At 47.7% G+C, this 18,973-nt stretch overlaps 1 protein-coding gene across 1 annotated transcript in view; it reads right to left on the reverse strand.

Moving 5' to 3' along the window:
- The window catches only part of LOC121076098 (A-kinase anchor protein 13-like), a 94,716-nt gene that overhangs the window by 37,931 nt on the left and 37,812 nt on the right, over positions 1 to 18,973 (reverse strand). The window contains exon 3 of the mRNA XM_040570149.1: positions 9,244 to 9,331. The gene's annotated coding sequence lies outside the window, so the exon portion shown is untranslated. The remainder of the gene's footprint in view (positions 1 to 9,243; positions 9,332 to 18,973) is intronic.

Here is an 18,973-nt window from a genome sequence, read left to right on the forward strand (position 1 = left end):
AAATAGAATTCTTTTTTTTTTTTTTAAATGCAAGGCTCTTTGGTGTCAAAAGCTGAAAAGTTATAAAATATGTTTTCTTCTACATTAATTAGAGAAACACATCCTTTGAGTTGATGCCCGCCCTGTGCCCCAGAAAGCAATTCCTATCTTTTTGGCCTGGTAGCACACTTGCTCTATCAGATAATGTTGCCTGCAAAGAGAATACCTGGCCCTGCTGCAAGATCGGGATTTGGGCTGTACAGCAACTGTTCTGGAAGCCAAGCTAGCAAGAAAAGGCAAACGCGAACCCCACCTCCACCCTTGTTTTAAAGGTCTTCAGCCTGCAAAGGTTTGTGTTGTAAAGAAAGAGAAAAATCGCATCCATCCTGCCTTTTCCATCACCAAGACAAGCTCATTTTCTGCAGGCAGGGCACACGCAGCCTGCAGAGCGAACACGCAGACGTATTCTACCAGAAACAATTGTTGCATGTACTCAACCTAAAAGGCTATTTACGAAGGCAGAAAGAAAATGACAATGCCAGTCACGGCCAGCTTGGAAGGGCTCAGCTTCCTCCCCAAACACGATTTGTTACGGTGCTGGAGCAGGCAGACAATGCGATTACTCTAAATGCTGTCTCTTGAGAAAGCCTCCAAAGCCGCGACCGCACGAAGAGCCAAACCATTTCACGTGAGCAATGGGCATTTCGGCGTCAGGCTCCCCACGGTGGGGGGAAAGCTCCGAGCATCCTTTGCGCAGCTCCCACCCAGCACAAGCCCTGCTCTGGGTACCCTCGTGGCAGCCAGCAGCACTGCTGTGTGAGCAGGCTGTCACCTGCGGGGGAATAAAACCATCGGGACTGGTCTGATCCTGCCAAATCTCCAGCAGACGACGTGGTCGCAGTGCCCAGAACACAGCGAGCACCCGCCCAAATACATCTCGTTGCACCCGGAGAGCATCTTCTCAGCTAAGTATCACATAACTGGCTTATGAAAACGTAACTGGAGAGAAGTATTTCCATCACATACTCATCACAAAGATGGATTTTACAACACAGCCTCTGGCACTGACACGTCCCACAGCCCCCACGGCTGCCCAGCACCCAGGCTTACTGCGTCATCCCACGGGACTACGTGGAGATCCTCGATGTTAACGAAAGGAAAGGCAGCCTTCCCATAAATCCACTTACTGAAACATTTATAGAAAGTGAACAAAAGGAATCCATCTGACAGACTCACCCTTTTTTCCTGCCTGTATGATTAATTATCTATGGGCACATTCAGATGTCCCCAGATGTTGAGTTCTTTTTTTTCCAGTAGCACTTGCCTTTATATTCATGCGCCTTCTCACAAACAGCTGAACCTTTGGGATTTCAATGTCCACAAGGTTTCTGACAGGCTTTAGGGCCACGCAGACATTTATCTTGCAGAGGTTCTGGAATTCTATTCCTTTTTTCCCCTCAGGATACCACAGTGAAATCCCTTGTGTTCGCAAATTTTGAAGTAGGACGTGAAATAAAAGTCCAGGTTCAAGCTCATAAAAGCCATAGTGGTTTCAGGCATTACAAAGAACTGCACAGGTCAGTAAAACCGAAAGGTATTGAAGCCTTCTCAAAACAGGAAGGATACCTTTCTGCTCTGTTAAGCATTAAAGAACAAATACAGTGAGTGCTCTTGAGCCTCTTGTAGAGAAATACCGTGTTATTTTGCACAAAATGAAATGGAAGAGGACAAACTGCTGTGCTTGATTTCTGTGGAGATGGTAACATCTGACAGGGGGTGACAAGAGGCACTGAAACCATTCGGTATCCCTGTGGGATCCCACCTCTCCCCTCTCCTCTCCTTTACACACCATGCACATGACTAAATACTCTTCAGTTTTAAGCGTCTGAGTTTTTCAAGCTTTTCAAGTTCTGTTTTAAGCTTTTTTTTTTTTTAAGGCAAACTTCAGTTTTAGATACAGTTCGAGTCTAAGTTTTGCCAAATCTTACCTTAATCTTAATACTTTTTTTTTTTTAATTCTTATTTTAGCGTTTGATTTTAGAAACAATGATCTGTATTTGCAAAGCTTCAACCACACGCTCCCAGCTGTACAAAAACAGCCCCAGCCATAAAAAGCTTGTGGTTGCGGGTAGGAGAGGACAGCCAAAAAACACACGGAGAATCTGATGAAGTTACAGATCTCATGGAAGGCATTTGAACAGATAAGCAGAAATGCAGAGAAAGCAGGATGACTTTCCAGTTGTAACGGGCACTGCATCACAGCGTTGGCCAGGCTGGGAGTCAGAGGAGGAGGTTTTTTTTTTCCAAACTGTAACAGAATTTGCATCACGCAAAAACAGCTCTGTAACACTGCAGCGTAGGGATGCCAGTCCTTGTAAGGACTAAACTTTGTGATTTCAGGGGTCTAGAGGAACACTGCCCTGGGTACCCCAAAGCACATATATCCCACAGATATTTGAGCTGCCCTAGGTGTGCAGATCAGCTGGAAGAAAGCCAGCCACCAGCAGACTTTGGTGGCGTTGCAGTGCCATCGACAGATACACATGGTGGGGTAACCTACAATAAAATGACTTACAAGTACTCCTCAGATCCTCCCTCTTCAGACAAACAACCCATAAGCTGCAAAAGAGTTTAAGGAAACCCACGGATTACGCTCACCATTCAGCTGGACCCATCTGGATGTGATCGGTGCTTGCTGGCACCACGGGCAGTCCTGCCACTGATGTGAATGGGATGGGTGAGGATCGAGGAGCGCTGCACCGCGGGGCCACAACACAAAAATAAAAGCAAGCTTCCAAAACCATAACCTCAGTCAGCAAGGCACCGCGTCCTCACGGGCACTCCCAAACGCTACGGTTTTACAAAACGTTAATTTATGAAGTGCTTAGAAATATCAGGAGGATTGGGCCCCCAAGTGCTCCTGGTGTAAACTACACGAGATAAACAGAGGCAGGAGGAAACAGCAAATGCGGGGCAGGCGGAAAGACAAGCTGGCCACGTGCAGATGAATTCCTGCTGGAGCCCTGAATTTCATGCAAAGAACTAAAACACCAACATATTTTACAGGTTTATTGTTCTCCCCTGGCGTCAAGGAAATCTCTAAACCAGTGAAATCTCCTTTTCTTACGAGTGGTATGTGACATTACCATGCTGTGCTACCCATCAGTCTCCACTTTTTTGTTACAAGATAACTACAATTTGAAAGAAGGACTTTCTTGTTTGGGTTTGGGGGTTCTTTCTTTTTTTTTTTTTTTTTTAATCTGTAGTAAAAAAGTCTGAAAATGGGAAGAAACAACATTAATTTTACTTACATTGTCTTGTCTAGTATTTTTGCTGGGTATCTTCCTGCAAAGTTCAGATCTGCAATAACTCACTCTCACCTGGTGGCGTTGGGTGAAACCCTAGGTTGTTTGCACACTTAGTCCCATTAGCTTCATTCACACTGAAGGGATACCAGGAATCACTATTCATAAAATGACCAACATTTCTAAATGATGTATTAATGTCCTCTAACGTGCGAGCCAACAACAACAAAAAAAAAGAGGGCAAAACCTACATTCGGTTTAGGCAGGAGAAATAAACCAATAACCCAGTTCTTCAACTGTGCACAGGGAGAAATTTGTATAAATAGAGCAGCTGCAACTGCAGTGACTAAAATAAACCTTAAGACAGGAGATGAATGTATATGCTTCCGGGCATTATATTACCAAAAGCAGAATGACATTCCCCGTAGATATACCGATGCATAATTTTACATATCTGGTCAAAAATAGGAGGGTGGAGGAATTAGGCAAGTAACCCATCCAAAGGTTCCTTTGCGAGCACAGAGGTAAGTGAAACCACCAGCAAAAGCCATTGACTGCGGAAAGGAGAAGAGGTGAGGAAATGAGAAACCTCTCCTCAAAGGTGTGGCAGTACGGAAGTTCCCAGTGCACGGCAGTCAGTACTATCGCAGCTGAGTAGGAAAGCGGTGAGCTTAAAAAAATATCCCAGATATTTGTGTACAATCATTTGAATTCATGTAACTTGCTGAAGATTATGTTTTGTCACTAAATTGATTGCTTATTAAAAATAAATCCCTCGCGCAGCATTTCCACAGGTGATGCTGCTTCCCAGCTGCATCCTGTCTGCAAACAAAACCATATGCTGCCACTCAATTACAAATACGGAGGAGTTTCTCTTGGCTGCGAGCGATGGAAAGGAGGTTTAAACGCATTTTGTGTCAGCCTGGCTCTGCTGTCCCTCACCTCCGAAGGACCAGAGGCAGCCCTGCGAGTCGCCCTCTGGAAAACCAGGTGGATGCAGTTGGCTTTAACAGCACAAAAAAAGAAATGAAACTTTCTGATGACCTCCTCCCCAGCAAAAGATTGAAAAAGAACTACAAAATCAGCCCCCTTTTAATTTTTTTTTTTTTTTTTTTTTTTTAAGTTTTGAATGCTGTTGGAGAGCTCAGCACTGTGGCCTTCGCATGCACCAGCCCAACAAACAGAAGCCCGAGAGTTGCTACAGCAACAGCTTAATAACTGCGTAGAGAGCTTGCTGGAACGAAAGCTAACAGAGCGTCACTGATTTAATTGACTGATGATTTAATAAAACGCTCTGGATATAGATTAACTCGCTTTGCTTAATGTAGCTCGGCTTCCTGGTGGCAGGAACGGACCCGTGCTGTTAATGGCCTGAAGCCTGGTCTGGACCATGAGGCTGTGGTTTCGGGTCACCCACCTCCCAGCAACGTGGTTTCCTGCTCCCCAGTTTTTCCAGTTATCCTCCTCCAAATAATGAAGCTCCATACAAAGCTAAGGAGGCTGTACAGACATAATTAGATGTACACACACACACACACACACATATATATATATATCAATAAGCTCAAGCTTTTTCAGTGCTATTCCCACTCCCTTCAGTCAACCCTTTCTTGCTCCAGGGATGAACACCTGGCCGAAAAATTGGGGTTTCAGGACTACATGTCTTCTTTTGCACCACTGATATCTCACAATTGTCAAAAATCATTGAATGGGTTACTGAATTCCTACCCAAACCCTGGAAGCAGATCAAGGAGCGTGGGGTTAATCAAAGCAGCAGCATCCCCCGTGCCCAGCAGAGGAAGGCAGCGATCTCTCCCAGATGCACATCTGGATTCTTCACTGCCATCACTAGACAGAAAACCCGCACAAAACTCCAATCACTGTGGTTATCACCCTACAATCCATATGCTCAATTTCAAATAAATGAAGATACTGTAGAAGCTGAAACAATAGAGTAAAAGGTTTATTAGCTAGCTCTAATTATACAAACTGATCTCATCCTCTTGTCATAAGCCTCTTTCCTGTGTCCGGAATCTATTTGTGCACCATAAAGACCAGCCTTTTGTAAATGTACAAGGGTCATCAGCACAGGGCGATTAATTTCACATTTTACAATACACACATGCTGTCAAACAATTCACTTGTAATAAGATACAACCCTGCCTTCACCTGTCAATTTTTACTTTAAAATACTACTAAAGGCAAACAATAATTAAGATACCGATTCCTAAAATCCAAGCAGCATTTAAAAAGTAGCTACCGTGTTGCTGTAATAAAATAAAAAAACACAGGCCCCATCTTCAGCTCAAGTAGCTACATCCTAATAAAGTTAAGACCTAACAGTTGACTTGAATTAAAGTGCAGCATGTACGCAAAAGCACACGTATGTTTATACTCAAATTAAGTCCTACAACAGGTTCTGGGGCAGCTGTTTCACGTAGGCATGAAACATTTAGCTCAGGCTCAAATATTAACCGCCAGAAATCCTCAGCAGACCTTTTCGATGCCTCTTCAAATGAGTAAAACCCAGCTGATACCTTTTAATGCACTCCGTGGCTTGAATACACGTTTTGGGAGTAAATTCTTAGGAAGTCCTCAAAGATAAACCACGTTTGTAAGAGCTATTACTGACTTTGGGTGCTTAGCTCCTTGAAAAGCCCCAGTTTTCAAAGGAAAAGTAAATCCAGTATTGTCTGCAGAAATGGGGTCCAGCCCCAGGTGTGCCAAGCCAGGCAGCCGAAACAGAGAAGACAGACTGCAGTTGGTTACCTCTGGAAACGGAGACGTGCTTTACAGCACCTACAGTGCCTCCAGCTGCACAGTGCCAGGCAAAAAGCGATGGGAAGGGAAGAGCAGGATTTGGGGAGGATTTTACGCAAGGGCATAAAATGGATAAGCCTGACGGACAGCTGTCACTAGCACTGAAACGCCCGCAGTGGGAGAGCCTTTAGCCATCGAGCCCCAAACTCCTGACTATAGGATGTGGCCTTACATTAACTTTCTCCACCTTACTGCCCTCCAGACTCTCAGTGCTGTGCTATTTTAAGAACTGCACTGAGCAATGATCATTTCTATATTACCCTGTATGGTTTGTAGCAAGGAAAAACAAAAAACGAGTGCTAGAGATGAGCGATAAGACCTCCTCCTCTGTGCTCTGCAAGGCACGGCACTGGTACTGCGCTCCCAAAAACGCAGGCCTGGAGTGGAAAGCAATTCACGAGGCCCAAAGCAGCACGCACATTTTTATGATGACAAATAAGAAGCATTTCCTAGCATGTGCAAAGCAGGTCATTAGCCAGTACATATTTAATAACCTTAAATGCCAAAGCCACAGCTAGAGTTGGAAAAACTGGCATCAAGAGCAAGATCCAAGAGACGCCTCTACTCTTGTTTTGGTCAGAGTTTCAGTACCCAATGTTTTTCTGCACTTTACCTTTCTGAGGAATACATGACTCGCTTTTCCATCTAGGCTCCCTTTTCAAATGCTCCAGCTCTCTACATCGCAGATGTACTCAGGATGTGTGTGCTTGGTCCTTTTTACCAAAAGAAGAAGCCTCACCAGAAAGTCCAGCTTTCCTACTTGAGCCCCTGTGATCACCCCATTCCGTGCTATACAGCACAAAAATGTCTGCCCCTGCCAGATTAAGAACCGTTTCTTCTTAAGTGCTCTTTTTCTTTCAACTAATGCAATTATAAGAACATCCTCCTCTAACAAATACTTTATTTAGGTAGCTGCAGAATACAGTTGTTTTTCTGGAGCATCCAATCTGAGGCACGAATGTCGTGAATGATGTGCGTTTTTCATCAACTCCTAGCAAGTGCTACCCACTCAAAAATAGATTCTACCCAATTTCACCACCTCACCTGGATTCGAGCGTTTCTGCAACTAGCCCACAAGCAATAAAGCAAGCTTTGCTAACTGTCCAGCTTCGCACCTGAAACCATTTCTTCCGGCAGCCTTTACAAAGCAGTCTTTCAGGCTGGCCCCTGAGGAGCCGAATGGGTTAAGCGCCCACAGGTCCCAGCCGCACCAGTAAATCATTTATTACCCCAGCTCAGGGACAAGCAGCTATGCAGAACCGAGAGCCCACGCTGCGCAGCTGTTCGCCAGCCAGGCAGCTCCACGCAATTATGTTATAAGGCAGGATTAAATTCGGGGAGTGGAAATACATCCCTTTATTGCTGGTTTGCTTTTTGGCTTTTGGTTCTTGTTGTTTGTTGGTTTTTTTTTTTCCCCTCTTCAAGTTATGCCTATTTTAAATATTAGAGTTCATTAATGAGAAGTTCATTAAGCACTAACCACTGTACGAATGAAATGAAAAGATGATCATTACAAGCACAATTATGGAAATACTTGACCAGCAGGCAAATTAAAAAGATACAAAAAAAAGGAAAGGCTACGAGGAATAAGGAAAGCCACTCCTAAACTCAAGCACAACTTTTTCCAGGTCCTTCGGAGGAGGCACACCCAAAAGCAGCCGCGATGCAGAGGCTGTTCCCAGGAGGCCAGGTGAGCAGCGCCCGCTGCCTGCACCCGGGGACCGCTGCCGCTGGGCACGGCAGAAATCAGCCCTGGGATGGGTCTGGAACCTTCCCCTGCAGCAAGCGCTGCTCATCCCAAGCTCCCGTGCTCCAGAAATGAACAATAAGCTAAGAGACTAATGGCAAATCAAGCCACAAGTTGCTTCTCGTGTGCAGCAACCGGCATAGTGTATTCCTCCTCTAACCATGCCCCAGCACTTTCAGCTAGCGAGCAGCTGAGCTGATGATGGACTCAGGGACCAGCCCTCCACCGGCCACGTCCTCAAAGGAATTATTTCCCAGCAAAGTACATTTCATTCATAACTTTGCCAAAGACTTATTTTTTTCTTTTCTTGAGATCAGAAAATAGGTTTGACTCCCCTGCCGAACCCACTGAAAAAAGCAAACCAAAATAATCACAAAAAAAACCTTGTCCCCCTAGAGTAACGGCAGTTTATGGTTAATCCACCCAGCTGCTGCAAGAGCTCAGCAACGCCAAATGACTCGGACCCAGCGCTGCTAAACACGCTGCTTTCAAAGCCCCAGTCTTCTCGGGCTCTACCATGGAAAACGTGAGATGCTGCAGAAGGCAAACAGGTTAGACCCAGCAGGAGACAACGCAGAGGAGAAAACTCGCATGCAGTGCTTTTCCTCCCTCCTTTCCTCCCTCAGCAGAGCCCAAGCACCCATTTCCAAAGAAGACTCTCGCAGTTTCTTTGCTTCAGGCTAGCAGCTTTTGCCAATTCAAGGCTTTTTGGAGAGCATGGGTGTAACTGCATGAGTCAGAGCAGCTCCTGACAGTCCTGCAGTAACCGTGCGTTAGCTTTTAGGTCAGATCCATGCCCTGATCTGGTTCACCGCACCGAGAAGTGCTCGGAACTGAAAAACAAGCCCTGGGCACCCAGAGCGCCGCAGCAGAGAGCGCAGGGCAGGGGGCACAGCACCAGCAAGGAGCCGTCCTCACAGGGAAGCCAGCCCTGTGGAGCTGAGCTGCCATCCAGACCAGCTTCCAGGGAAATCCTCGGGCTGTGAATGCCGTAACCGCCTGTCCACCCTCAGGACATGCACTCAGTGCCTTGAAATAACAGGGAAGAGCAGCTGGTGCCCTAAGCATTAAGTGCGATTTTATACCACGACATAGGCTTGATGGAAAGGGCGAGACCATGCAGAACCGCTGCAAGTTCACTTGTGAGAGCATAATTCTTCAGGAACGCCTTCAGTACTATTCATACCATTCTTTTATATTTATTTATTTTCTAGGTTGTGGTTTTGGTGGGTTTTTTGCTTCTTCTGAAAAAAAAATTATTTTATGGCAAAATAACCTGTCGAGCATCCCCTCTTGCTATCAAACAGGTAAGCTAGGCAAACCCATTCTCCAAAACACCTCGCCTCAATGCTCACTCATACCCGAGAGAGCTGCCAAAACATTTGTCCTTACTTGAACTGCATGAAGCAGTACCGTCACTCCAAGATGTCCTTCAGGGCCTTCCCCCAGCGAGCACAGGGCAGGACACGAGGTTCAGCTCCTGCAAAAGAGGAAGGAGGAGTCAGTGGGGTCTGGCAAGGTGGGGGGAGCAGTGAGGCTGCTGGGGAGCCTGGTTTGAGCACCCACGCCAGCCATGTAACACCTAGGCTGATGGGGATGGAAGCCACAGAATAATTTGGGTTGGAAAAGACCTCTATCATCAAGTCTGACCGTTAACCTAGCACTGCCAAGTCTACCACTAAACCATGTCCCTAAGCACCACATCCAGGCATCTTTTGAATACCTCCAGGGATGGTGATTCAACCACTTCCCTGTTCCAGTGCCTCACAACCCTTTCAGCGAAGAAATTTTTCCTAATATCCAACCTAAACCTCCCCTGGTGCAACTTGAGGCCATCTCCTCGTCCTATCACTTGTTGCTTGGGAGAAGAGCCCGATCCCCACCCTGATACAGCCTCCTCTGAGGCAGTGGTAGTGTGATAAGGCCTCCCCGAGCCTCCTTCTCTCCAGGCTAAACAACCCCAGCTCCCTCAGCTGCTCCTCGTAAGACTTGTTCTCCAGGCCCTTCAACAGCCTCAGTGCCCTGCTCTGGGCACCCTCCAGCACCTCAATGTCCTTCTCGTAGTGAGGGACCCCAAACTGAACACAGTACTCGAGGTGCGGCCTAACCAGAGCTGAGTACAGAGGGACAATCACCTCCCTGGTGCTGCTGGCCATACTATTCCTGATACAAGCCAGGATGCTGTTGGCCTTCTTGGCCCTCCGAGCACACTGCTGGCCCATGCTCAGCCGACTGTTGACCAGTTCCCCCAAGGGCCCTTCCCCCCGGGCAGCTTTCCAGTCACTCTGCCCCCAGCCTGTAGCGCTGCATGGGGTTGTCGTGCCCTGAGTGCAGGACTGGCTCTTGGCCTTGTTGAACCTCATCCAGAACCTGCCGATCTCTGCCTTGTGGCCATAATACAGGAGGTACCCATAACACAGGAGGCACTGTCTTCCAACAGCAGCCCCACGCACTGACCTGGCCCCAGACTTCTGAGGGCTCAAAGCATGGTGGCCACTGGCCCACCAATCCGATAAATAAACCCCAGTGTGGATGCCTTAGCCCTCTTACACGAATCGTAACCCCTCCAGGGCAAACTTCAAACTATTCGTGAACCCCCGTTATCACAAGGCATTTTAGAACAGGCAAAAGCACCAAATGCAGGCAATGGCAGGCGATAGCTGGCAGACAAATGGCAGATGAAGCCCAAAATCAAGCAACAAGCCTCTGCCAAACCCTTACAGGCTGCCTACACTTTTCCACAGGCAGATTTCCTGCTTGAGGCAAAGCCTTCCCCTTGCTCCAGCCCCAGGGCTGAGCCAGGTCTACGGAGCACACCTGGAAAGAGCAGTCAGAGTGGATTGAATGGCAAGAGGAGCAAAAGCACCGGTTGTGATTTTGTTTATTAAACACTGTGTGGGAGATTGCATTATCTAAATCAAAGCCATCGGGGCACCTCAGGCCATCGTTTGGTTACCACACCGGGAAGGTCTGCGGATAGGCACCCATCACCCCAACGCAAGCGCGACGCACCGCCTGCTCCTGTTCGACCAGACGGAGGAGACGCTGCCCCTACGCTGCCCTGCCCGGTTGGGAAAGCATCTGTAATCAGGGAATCTCCCCGCCTGATCCAACCTGCCGAGTTCAAAGCGCAATTACAAGCACATCAGGAACAATGGCAGAGCTAGTTACTGGATGGGGAATCAATTGTGTTCAGTGAATTGGCTGGGGAAGGTACAACACTGGGAGATGATGCATTGCAAAACAAGCCTCGTTCATTCATCCATCGCAAGCGGGGTATAACCTGAACGCTGCAGTGTTGGTTGGACACCTGTGCTTTGAGAGCTGGTACTGAAACTTTTATGTTTTCTGCTGGCAGGCTCCTGCTGGGGAACGGGGAGAGCGTTTGGTGAGGCGCTGCAGGGCACTGCCTGCATAAAAGGCGTTTTACCACAAATATACACTTCAGCACTTCATTTCGAATTGGAAAAAGAACAAAGTGTACCCTCTTGTTCCTCTTAAAGCATCGAGGAAAAGAAAGAAAAAGAAGGAGCCCATGACTGTGCAACAATTTCTTAATTCTGGTGTCATACATTTCTAAATTATACTTTTGTGGCAAACTACTGCAGCAGCAAGAACTACCTGAACTCTTCAAACCCAGGCACGGGAAGCAAACCTTCTTTGGATTCATTAACCTGTAAAAAACACCCTCAGAGTCACAAGCCAACAGCCTGGAACTTCCCTCCAGCATTCTTGCAGTGTTACTTGCAGGACCGCATGTTAAAGCACGGTTACGGTTTGATAAAGCAATGATTAACTACGTTAAGTAAGCAGCATTAACCCAAGGCTCCTGCTAGCGAGCCCACGTTGATCTGAGAGGCTGGGGATCAACACCTCTCTCCAAGGCACACGCTACTACAACACAGTGGTTTCACTCGTTTGGGAGACCGACAGCTTGGCTTTCGATACCATACAACACTCGGGCAGAGAAAGGAGGGGTTGTCGCTACTCCTGTGAGCTGGCAAGCAACACGGGCATAGATAATGCTGGTAAAGTACACAGTGAGTCTGCTGTGAATCACTGCGGGCTTTTCATCATATCCATTAAGGAATGAGGGTGTGTATACGGAGACGCACATGCAAAACTCACTTAGATGTTTGTGACTTGGAAAGTATTCGCAAGTGGAGAAAATCAGCTGGTTTCCCAATAAAAAAGCAGCAACACCAACCGTAAAATTCTTACAGGTTGTTGTTTCGTTTGCATTTATTCTGGAGGATTTTTTAGATTAGTATAGAGAGAAGCAAAGAAGATTGAGAAGTCTCATGATACACTTTCAGTTGCGTATGTAAACTGTATAATCAGTAAAGCTGTCCAAATCAAATAATTCATTCCTTAAAGGTTTCTCCTCCCCACGGAAATGCTATGGGATAACTCCTGCATGTGTAAGCACGCTTTTAGAAAGAAAAGGTAACTCCTGGGGAAATGGGCAATTACATATGTAATTCTTTTTTCAATAAAAAAGCTCTTTTCCCAAAAAAAGAGTCTGTTAGCTTCGAGGTGATGTGCATCCTTACAGGCAGAGGAGTCGAGCATCAGCAGATGCTCTCTGCACACTTCTAAAAGAACCGAATGACCGCAACTGCAAACAGTGAGAGACGGAGTTAGCCTGTGTTTAAATCACACCGGAGCAGTCAGCTGGGAAGGGAGAGGGCGGAAAAGGGCAGAGCAAAGGTGGGCAGAAGCAGCCAGCAAGGCCCTCGTGAAGGCAGGTGCTCAGCAGGAACCAAAGCATCCAGACCTCGGGGGCAGTTGCTCACAGCTGGTTCTCTGCAGAGCCCAGCCAAGCGAGCAGAGAACACCCTCCCTGCCAAAACACAGCCGTCACAGAGGAAACCACTTCCCAGCTTGTTCTTTTTTTTTTTCCCTGAACACAAATCTATTCTCTCATTCTGAGAAGCATTACTTGTTTTCTTCTCTGCACACTGATAGTTTTGACACGTAGAACGAGTTATCTCACCATCTGTTTGTAATTGCAATAATGAAGCTTTCAACAAACCCAAAAACCAGCACCAAGAACAGGGCACTAATGGCCTAGGAGATGAACTGCTCGTTATTTTGGATTATTTGATACAGCTGGAACCTTTGGATAGCCAAGACACCCAAACACGGCCAATCCTGCAGCTAAGACACCCAAACAAACCTCTGGAGTATTTCCGAGTTTTGGCTGTCGCGCGTTACAAAACCTCCTCGCAATTTCGTATCAACTGATGTCAAGGAAAGCCCTGCTTCCCCTCCTCAGCTCCCGGCTGCTGGATGCACATCTGCATGCTGCTGCTATCTTGCTGCTTTTAATACACAGCCTATACTCAGCCATCGTGATGTTCTCATTGCAGGACGCCCTCTTCCTGCCTCTGCTGAGCCTCCCAGGAAAAACTGACTCACAAGACCTTTTTGGAAGTTTATCCCATGCTCTGAACCAGGCTTCCTAATTATTTAGGGAAGGGAGGCTGGACATTTCCCACAGTCACATGCTATGGAGCCACCTTGGGAGCAGCAGCTTCTTCTCTTGCTCTACCGCAGGGGAAAGCCAGGCGGGTCCCACCGAAGCCGGAGAAGAGCAGCACAACTCGGTGGGACGTAGCAATTCGCTATGGCTATGGACACACATTGGCAACAGAAATGGGAAAATAAGAATTCCTTTGCCTAAAATCCGCTTTACAGCTGTAAAGGCAATGCGGATCCGCTAACCACTGCCTCACACTAAATTTCTACCAGCACACCAGAGGGCAGAACGCTGCTCATCACATTTACCACCCACACCCCAGGTTCCTCCAAAATTAAACAGTGGATATGTTTTGCTTAGAGGGGAGTATCTGACATGGCAAACTGCATGAAGAAAAGCTAAGAATTTTAAAGTAAGACAAGGTTTCTTTCCCACCTCTTGGAAATCAGAATTAGTGGATTCTAGTTAACGGCTCAGCGTTATTGTTTGCTGTGCACTGCATGCAGTGGCGTGACATATAGATGTGTTTTATTTTCTTTCATATACACTGAATTTTAGCCTTAAGCTCCTTCGAAAGCACTTCCTTGAACCTAATGATAAGGGTAGAAAGATACATATTGCAGGCAAATACCGGTACCTAGCGGCCACTGACACATCAGTACAGCCGTTCTGCTCCTGCTGGCGGTGCAAGACACCAAGTGCAAGCACCGGTCTCTGCCACGGCCCTGGCCAAGAGCAAGGTCCCAGCACAGAGCCCCCAAGGCAGCAGCATCCCTTCGCCAGGCTGTCTGCAGACCCCACAGGTAAATGCCGGGAGGGGACACCCAGGCTCAGAAAATGAAGCGAACCACCCAGGTGTCACCTCTCCACCCACGTGCCCGCACATAATGCCACCCAGCATCCATGTCCCCACGCAGGTGGCTTGTCCCCTGCCCGCAGAGGAGCTGCTCAGGGTGCCAGGCTGCCCGGGTCTGCCAGGCATCACAGGATTACACTGTTTCACTGCTCCAAACAACATGTCACCGGAGCTGCGTAGCACCTAATTATATAAATGAGATCTGTATAATGTTCCTAAACCAATAATGAAAGAGAAGGTCCAGTGATGCAACAAAAATCTGCAACCCGGCGCTCAGATTACAGGCGGGTTGCACAACAGCTCGAGCAATTACGCGGTGAGGCAGCTCCTCAGACTCGTATCGGGGATCACGTTTTCCCGGAGACACCACCTGGCTCCGGCCATGTGAGAAGCACCCACATCCCCGCATCAGCAAGGAAGGGGTGAACGGGGAGCACTCTGTTTAGCAGCAGTGCCATCCGCAGCACAGCACAAGAGATGCTCCAAAGCAAACAGCCATCCCTTTTCCCCATTCCCCTTTGCCAAATTCGCATTCAAACTCGATAGAAACATCCAAAGCCTGTCCAAGAGCAGCGCTCGCCCCGTCCAGCGCCAGGTCACGTTACGGAGCGGGCACCGCTTCCAACATACCCCCGGCAGCGCCTGCTGCTTCTACAACCATGGTGACTTCTGGTCCCAGCTGCAGCCCCGTTTCAGAAAGCATCATCAGCACCGGGTCTACAGAGGGAGATCGCCCAAAAACTGCGACAATGAATGCGGCAATTTAGCCCTTTGATGAGCACTCACAGCACGAGCACTTTATGTGGAAGAGAATGCACATACCCTGAGATTTCCAAGCGTTGTCTTTTTTTTCCTTTTTGTGAACAGGTTCAAATACTTCCAGATAATATTGATCTCTGTTCGTAGCATTGGTACGGCGTAACCGAGAAATCATTTGGCTTGAAGTTTTCTTCTCTGCTATAGTGAGCTTTTATGTCAATAAACACGGTACTGAACTGCAGTTCGGCGGCATAATTTTCGTTCTTCCTGTAAAGTGGTCAGGTGAAAAACCCCGTACCAGTATCAGGGCTGAGAGGCATTATTTGGGCTTTCAAATGTGGTTAAGTGCCGTGGTCAATGCAGGTATTGAATACTGAGGGACTCCAGAACTCACTTCCATGTCTCGCCCACCATCCCTCCTCCGCTCCCTGCCGTCAGGAGGGCACTCGGCAACCGCTGTGGGCTCCGTGGCTGCCAGCCGCGGGGCTGGAGATGAATGGGGCTCTGTGCGACAGCAGGCAGGGCTCACACGCCTCGTTTCAGAGATCGCTGAGGGCTCTGAATGAAGCCTCTGGGCTCACGCCGTGCCAAAGGGCCCGCAGCTTGTTTCTGGGTGCGCTGGCACACGCTGTGCTCCTGGCCAGCCAAGCCCTGGGGAAGCAGCCCGGGCAAGCGGGCGCTGCACAAATATCACCAAGTATGAAGCAGCAAAGCTGGGAGAATTACATGGCATTTGTACTCTGCTTCTTTATGTACGGGACCGTTTCTCCAACAGCATAACTTATCGCAGGGCACTGCTACAAGCCTTTTTCAACAGCAGCAGATCAGGCACTTCACATCATTGGGTGGCTGAAAACTAACAGTGTGCAGCCATGGAGCGCCTTTTCAGGGGGCTGTCTGATTTGCTTTCATGTAGCTCAACTTTTTTTTCCCCCTTCTCCAACAAAAAGACCATTTTCATTCGGTTGCTTTTGTTTTTTTCCTCCCTCTCAGGATGCAGAGCCTTGCAACAATATCTTTAAAGAGCCAGGTCACGGTAACACAGCACAGAAAAGCTGTGTTTTTCCAAGCAGAAAAGCGAGGGCCATTAATAAATTGCATGAGCACATCACAGAGAATTTGCCTGACAACCAAACAGCCCAGTGCTTCAGTAATTCATGGGGAGGAAGTCCAAGCTTTTGCAACCCGCAAAAAGATTTCCAAAACAAGCCTGCAAGCATCCATATAACCTGTGTCCAGAACACTGACATCAAATATTGCCCCAAACCTGCCACTGCCCCGCACTCATGCAGCGAGATTGGATGCTGGCTGTGCCTGCACACAACTCCCCTGGGTTTCCCATGAGGGATGGAGCAGCCAGAGCGTGACCTACTCCTTATTTTCCCTGCAGAACACACTCCTCCCCTTTATCAGTGGTGAGTTGCAACCAGTTACAACACTGGCACCACCGTGACTTCACCGGCATCCTGAAGAAAAACAAACACAAAAATAAATGACGGTAAGGCTGCGGGTAGTCGCCAAACCCTGCTGTGGACACACGGGCAGTTACGCAGCTCTGCTGACACATCTCCCCGTACCTTCCTTGGCAGACTCGCTCATCTCTCCTCCTAACCATCCCCTGCAGCAAGGCATCTTTGGTTAAAGCAATGACGGCAGGTTTTGCTCAACAGACTGCTCCCCCCACCCCTTGAAGTACGGTGGAGTATCTCATCGATCGGTGCAGTGCAGGAAAAACAAAGAGTTACAGCTGACTGTAATTGCCGATACACACCCTTTGGCCACTGCACCTGTACCTGCCTGCTTGTGCAACAGCCTGGGCGTCAACAGCACCAGCAGGCACTACCCGAGCACGAACACAGGAACGCAGCAAAGGCACTGCCCACATTTCCACGTGCTCACAGGGTTTCCGACACGTATCTGCCCATCTGCACCTGTGTCTGTGGTGATTCACCCGCTGCAAGCACAGCCCCGAATCATTTGGATCTCCCCTTTCCCATATTCCTGCAATTGATGCTAATCTGTTTGCACGTTGCCTGCCTTCCCCAGGACTTGTCATGATCCTGCACAACAGTAAACAGGGTTACCTTGAACAAAGCCAAACAAAAAAAACCCACCAACGATATTTAACTGGCCTTCCTGAGCTGAGAGGGACTTGTCAATGGTATGCACTGCCTCTTCAGCACAGCACCCTTATCAGGACCAGGAAAGATACTGCTCCTTGTGCTGTTTCACCTGACCACAGCCAGCTTGAGGCAGCACATTTGATTACCATCTGACCCAGGACTTGTTTTTTTGCTAGGAATAGGGAAAAAGGGACAAAGCAGCACACAGAGATAATAGCTAGAGGGAGCCGAATACAGTTCTAAAGTCCATCTGGCCAACAGCCCATATCACAGGCACAGGCTGTCCTCGTAAACAGGCTGCAGGAGTCATCCCAGACCCACCCCGGGGCAGTCCTGCACACGCAGGAATTACCCACACACACACCACGACGCACACAGCGATGGTGCTGTGGCAAGGCCACAGCGTGTGGAAAGCACCGCGGCTGCCGGGCACACGCGTGATCCTTGCACGGGGCACGCACAGATGCTCGGCAGCGTGACTTACCAAAAAGCTTTAGGGCCACAGATTTAATTATCCTCTGCCTGCTGCTCCAAGAGCATACACCCCCTATTCAGAACCAGAAAGGAATTGGTGAGCTTAGCAGCAACAGTAGTATGCAATAAACTACCATTTCTTGGGAAGGGTACCTGTCCCTAACCATAACCAGACAAACCGGCAGCCAGTCAGTGTCTAAACCACTTGTCTATTTTTAGGACACCACTTTGCTTGGTACCTTGTTATTTTTTTCTGAAGGAAAATGTTTTAAGGCAGGGACCATGCCATGGTATTTAATATTTTTCTTACCTTGGGTCAAATACCTTTACTCTCCGTGTTTTTCATTTGTTGATGCTTGAGTTATCTTTTCCGAGATAATGATTTCACTTTTGTTTCTTTTTTCCCCTCCAGGTGCCCTGCCCTGAACAACAGCAGACTTAAAGGTAGGTATTACTCCGCAGATAACATCTATTGCTAAACACCACTTTTCTGATCTATACTTACGAAGCGCTCCAAGATATGCTCAATTAAAATGCTCACCACGATGTCTAAGGGCACATGCGCTTTTTCCATAGCACACTTAGGACTAGGAAGGTAGATTCATGGCACGGAGAACTGCGACACACAGATGTCAACCCACCTTTTGTGTGCCCTGCACACAAACAATAAGTAATAATATGCTTCAGATATATAGGAAAGTACTGGTACTTCTGCAAACAACAGAAAACAAAGGTACTAGAACTTAATGCCTGTCCAGAAATCTAAACAAAAAATGAGTTTAGATTTTAAGTAAGCATTCTGACAATCTCCACGTCTTCTTGATCCGTCTAACCCACTTCTTAATGTTAGTAAATGCTCATCATGCTGTTTCCCCACAAAGAGAAAAATGCAAGGGGTACACAGAATAGGGCTACACAGTTAGCACTAGAGGTTGCTAGAGATCACAGATAACTGATCACATCATAGTAAGTGTTAGTGTCACAGGTGAAGACAGTCTGCTTCATGAAGAATTATACCCTCACACAGGCTTTTAAAATGCCTGCTTTAGAAGGCAAATAAATCTTACAGCTCTTAGAGTGCCCATGAAAGGCTTAACGCTTAGTGGTGCCTAAGGAAAGCCTGGTGGGCTGAAGGACCCGAGGGCTCTCCCCACGGGCAGCAGGGAAGGACTTTTCATTTACATCTAAGGTCTTGCTGGTGACGCAAAAGTAAGAGATCTCCTGAGAACTTCAGGTGGAGGAAGGACAAGCAGCAGAAGCCGATTAGCTCCCAAGCAACAGAGATCTCTTCGTGCAAATGTCCTGAGTGGCAAAGGGCTAACAGGTATGCATGTGATTAAGAAAGAATGAAAAGGGTGGTGGCAGACAGGGAAAGAGAAAAAACAAGTTGTTTCCCAGAGTTTCTACAAGATTAACATCTACCTACTG

Source organism: Cygnus olor, chromosome 11, assembly GCF_009769625.2.
Source record: "Cygnus olor isolate bCygOlo1 chromosome 11, bCygOlo1.pri.v2, whole genome shotgun sequence".
In the NCBI taxonomy this organism is placed as follows: Eukaryota; Metazoa; Chordata; class Aves; order Anseriformes; family Anatidae; genus Cygnus; species Cygnus olor.